A 4,539-nucleotide genomic window follows, 5' to 3' on the forward strand; every position below is an offset into this window, starting at 1 on the left:
TGATCCAGAAATTCCACGTCTAGGTAGGGATGCCACAGAACTGTGTGCCCACACTCAGTAAATGACATGTTCTGGGAGACTAGAAGCAGCTGTGTTCATAGGAGTCAAAAAGTGGAAACTAGCCAAATGGCCATCACCAGTAGAATGGAGAAATAAAGTGTGGTGTAGTCATACCGTGGCACACTCCTCAACAAGGAGAAGGAATGAACAACTACATGCAAGATCATGGACAAATTTCACGAGCCTAATGTTGAGCGAAAGAAGCCAGAGACAAAAAGACTACGTATTGTATGTTTTCATTCATGTGAAATGCAAAAACGGGCAAAATTCATCCATGCTAGTAGAAGTAAGGATAACGGTGACCCTTGGTGGGGAGGTAACCAGAAGGAAGTCTTCTGAGTTCTGTTAATGCTCTCTTTCTTCATCTGGTTACAGGGGATGGCACATCTGTGAACGTTCCTCAAATTTATGATTTGTGTACTTTTTTGCATGTATGTTACATTTCAATAAAATGTTTTAGAAATATTCTTCTCCATCTCCTGATGACTTAATGGAGAAAAATTTCAGTTTGGGTCTGGCTTGCATGTAATACTTCTCTGGCTCGGGCCTTCCTTGGTGGCACAGTGGTTAAGAATCTGCCTGCCAATGCAGGGGACACAGGTTTGAGCCCTGGTCCAGGAAGATCCCACGTGCCACGGAAGAACTAAGCCCATGCGTCACAACTACTGAGCCTACGTGCTACAACTACTGAAGCCCACGTGCCTAGAGCCCATGCTCCGCAGCAAAGAGAGGCCACTGCAATGAGAAGCCCGTGCTCGCTGCAACTAGAGAAAGCCCACGTGCGGCAGTGAAGACCCAACGCAGCCAAAAACTAAAAAACAAACAAACACTTCTCTGGCTCATCTTTTGTTAACCAGGAAAGTATATCAGCTTCAGAGGCTGCAGTAAGCAACAGTATCCAACTTGAACTGAATAACATTGTTTTGTTTTGTTTTTTTAATTTATTTATTTACTTTTGGCTGTGTTGGGTCTTAATTGCGGTGTGCAGGCTTCTCACTGCGGTGGCTTCTCTTGTGAAGCACGGGCTCTAGGAGCGCGGGCTTCAGTGGTTGTGGCACGTGGGCTCAGTAGTTGTGGCGCATGGGCTTAGTTGCTCTGCAGCATGTGGGATCTTCCCAGACCAGGGCTCGAACCCGTGTCCCCTGCATTGGCAGGTGGATTTTTAACCACTGCGCCACCAGGGAAGCCCAATAACATTGTTTTGTTTTCATTTTGTTTATTTTTATGGTTGCTATCTATACGTGGCCATCAATACTGCCTTTCCATTTATGGTAGTGATATAAAATTAAAAAAAAATAGCTTTAAATAAAAAGGGGAAAAAAAGCAAATTGACTTACATTAAAAAAATATTATGTAAATAATAGTACAGGTGGTACTTAGTTATGGTAAACCTTGTGAGGGTGGAGTCTGTGAAACACTTTTCAAATGGAAAAAGGCAGGGATCAGGAGGAGGGGGGAAAACCAGTTTCAACCTGTCCCCATCTCTCAACGAGTCCTTACGGCTTAGTGCCGGGCACAGAAGGGCTCTCAGGCCGAAGGACATCACAGAAGAATTCATGAGAAACGTAAAGGAAGGTATGCTCCAGGAATGTTGGGCAAAGCAGGGGGCTAAAAGCTGAGAACCTGGGTTCATTCAAGATTTATCCAGCCTCTGTGTACCAGGCACTGTTCTAGGCCCTGGGCCTACAGTGATGAACAAAACGGTGGAGTCTCAGGCCAGCCAGTAACCCGCCTGTGGTCTTGGTCAAGCCCCTCCTCTTCCCGAGACTTCAATCCATTGAGGATGTTCTATGATTGAAGCCTCAGCAGCTGCTGGCCTTTCTGGAGTAGAACTATGAACCTCAGAGTGGTTAGGAAAGGACTTGAAAAAGATGGGGTTGTTGGTGGTGATTGGATGTGTGTACACAGGGAGGAGGGTTACTCTTAACCAGGGAATGAAGAGAAAAGAATTGGTGTAGGATCTTCAGACTCATTAGAAAGAAAAATCTCATTGAGCACTTGGCATTTGTCAAGTTAGCCTTACTTTGCCTGCTCATCTCCTTGGTTCTTGGCTTAGGAGAAGAACCTTAGGATCAAGAACCTTAAAGGAGATGGAAGGAGAATGCATCTCAAAAGGTAAGTGAGGAGCTGAATGAATGAATGAACGAGTGAATGAATGAATGAATGAGTGAATGAATGAATGCCTCTCCTATCCTCTCAGTAGATTCATGATTCATCCCTATCTTTCATCCCCAGCTGCTGGGCATTGCAATGGTGACTGAGATCGGGGCCCTGTGAGGGGTATTTCTAGAGATAGTACTTTTCATTCATTCACTAATTCATTCATTCAACACATTTATTGAGTGCCTACTAGGTGCCAGGCACTATATTTTAGACCTGTTTCCTGTCCAATCTGGCAGCTACTTGCCACATACGGCTATTGAGTATTTGAATTTTGGCTAGCTCAAACTGAAATGTGCTGTAAGCATAAAATACACCTCAGGGCTTAAGGATTTAGTACGAAAAAAAGGAGTGTTAAATCTCTCACTAATAATATTTAATGTTGACTACACCTTGAAATGATACTTTGAACAAATTAAGTTAAATAAAGTATATATGAACAAATTAAGTTAAATAAAGTATATATTAAAATGGGTTTCATCTATTTCTTTTTACTATATTTTGAAGTGACTACTAGAAAATTGAAAATTTCCCATGTGGCTCACGTTTGTGGTTTGCAATAGATTTTTATTGGACAGCATCATGCTAGAGTATCTCTACTCCGCAGATGCTCAGACTCCAGTGGGTGAGACCAACAGAAACAAATGTTACTGGGCTGGCACAGTATGCCAGGGCACACAAAGGAGCAGTGACCGGCAGCCTCTTCATGCCTGTCTCTTCTTAGTTCTGTCAGATCTGCACTAGACACAGCTCTAGTGATGTCCAGAAGTCCAGCTCTGTCTCTTTCACTCCTCTGCCCAAATATGGATGCTGCACCCCCCTGCTCAATTAAATGAAGCCAAATCTCCACACAAGTCAACTGGATTTCCTGCCGGTCCTCCCCCTGCCCCCAAGCCTCCGCTGGCCAAAGTGGACTTCCTCTCTCCAACCTCGCTTTCCCATTTCCAGGTCCTTGATTTAGCTGGTCCCTCTGTTCAGGATGCCCTTGCTATGCCTGCATTTCCCCTGGTAGAATTCCAAGCTTCAATTTCAATTCTGATCTACCCCTGCAATCCCCATCACCTTACCATCTAAATATTTCTCCTCCTCAAAGCCTCTGACAGCCAGTTATTTGTTCATTTCACCAAACTCTCGCCCATAACATTGTTAGTTCCTTAAGATTAGGAACTTGCCTTCCTGGGGCATCTAGCTCACCTTCAGGGCCAGGTGGCCACTTGGTAAGTTGCTGTTCAGTAGAATCAAATGGCTCTCAGTTTTAAAGTTAGAAAGAGCTGGAGTGGAGGGCCCTGGTGGGGGAAGGGTGGCACGGAGGTGTTGAGAAATTATACTTGGGCTGGAGGTAGCTTAATGGTCCAACCCCCACCAAGAGAATCTCTTTGACAAGGAGCTTTGTTAGGGTCACAGGAGGTGGGTGATGATTAAAGTGGGGTCCAGCCTGGAATTTCCTGGAGTTGGGGACAGCTTGGATCAAAGAATCAATCTGAACAATGAAGGGAGGCCATTCTTGTCCATCTGCATTTATTGGAGAGAGCTCTAAATGACCTTACCCCAGGACATTCTCCCACACCTGGAAAGCTGATCTGACCTAAGACCCCCGAAGCAGGGTGTTCTGTCCTGCAGCAAATGCCTCGAGATCTGTGGGTGGAGGCCCAGGTCCCCAAGGGATTATTTGTGGGGGGAGGTGGAGCAGAGTAGGAGGAGAGGAAGGGAGGTTTCTTAGTGTCCAGAAATTGCATTTCAGGTACTTATATGTTACCAAATGCTTGCAGGGTTGAGAAACTGAAATGGTCCCTAAGAGGGGCTGTTCGGGGTAGGCTGATCTAGAGGATGTGAACAGCCTCCTGACTCCTAAGTCACTGTCCCAAGCACCACGTCAGCAGTGGGACCCGAGGATGGAGGGAATTGCTGGGAGGGGACTGAAATCTACTTGAAGGTCATGTCTGACGTCCTTTGCATTCCCTCCAGCAGTGAGCCCAGTGCCGTCCACATGGGAGGCGCGCAAACGAAGTCCTTCCGAATTGAACCGAAAACAGGAGACAAAAGCACCCACTCTTGTCCACTCCCGCGCCAATCTTACCCAAACCCCCAAGTTATTCTCATCCTCCAGGAGTCAGAGAGCCCGGGGTAGAAGGGTGTGGAGGGAGAGAGGCCAGGGGGTGTAGGGGACCCACGCAGCATGCAAGGAAGTGGAGATGGGCGAGTGGGCGTGCGCGCACGCAGAGGCCCGCGCGCGGGAGTGTCGGGGGAAGGGGGTGGTCTCCAAAAGGGGGAGGGGAGAAGGCAGGGGGCGGGGAGAAGCAGGGCCCTTTAGGACCCGGC

Source organism: Eubalaena glacialis, chromosome 1 (genome assembly GCF_028564815.1).
Source record: "Eubalaena glacialis isolate mEubGla1 chromosome 1, mEubGla1.1.hap2.+ XY, whole genome shotgun sequence".
Classification (NCBI taxonomy): Eukaryota; Metazoa; Chordata; class Mammalia; order Artiodactyla; family Balaenidae; genus Eubalaena; species Eubalaena glacialis.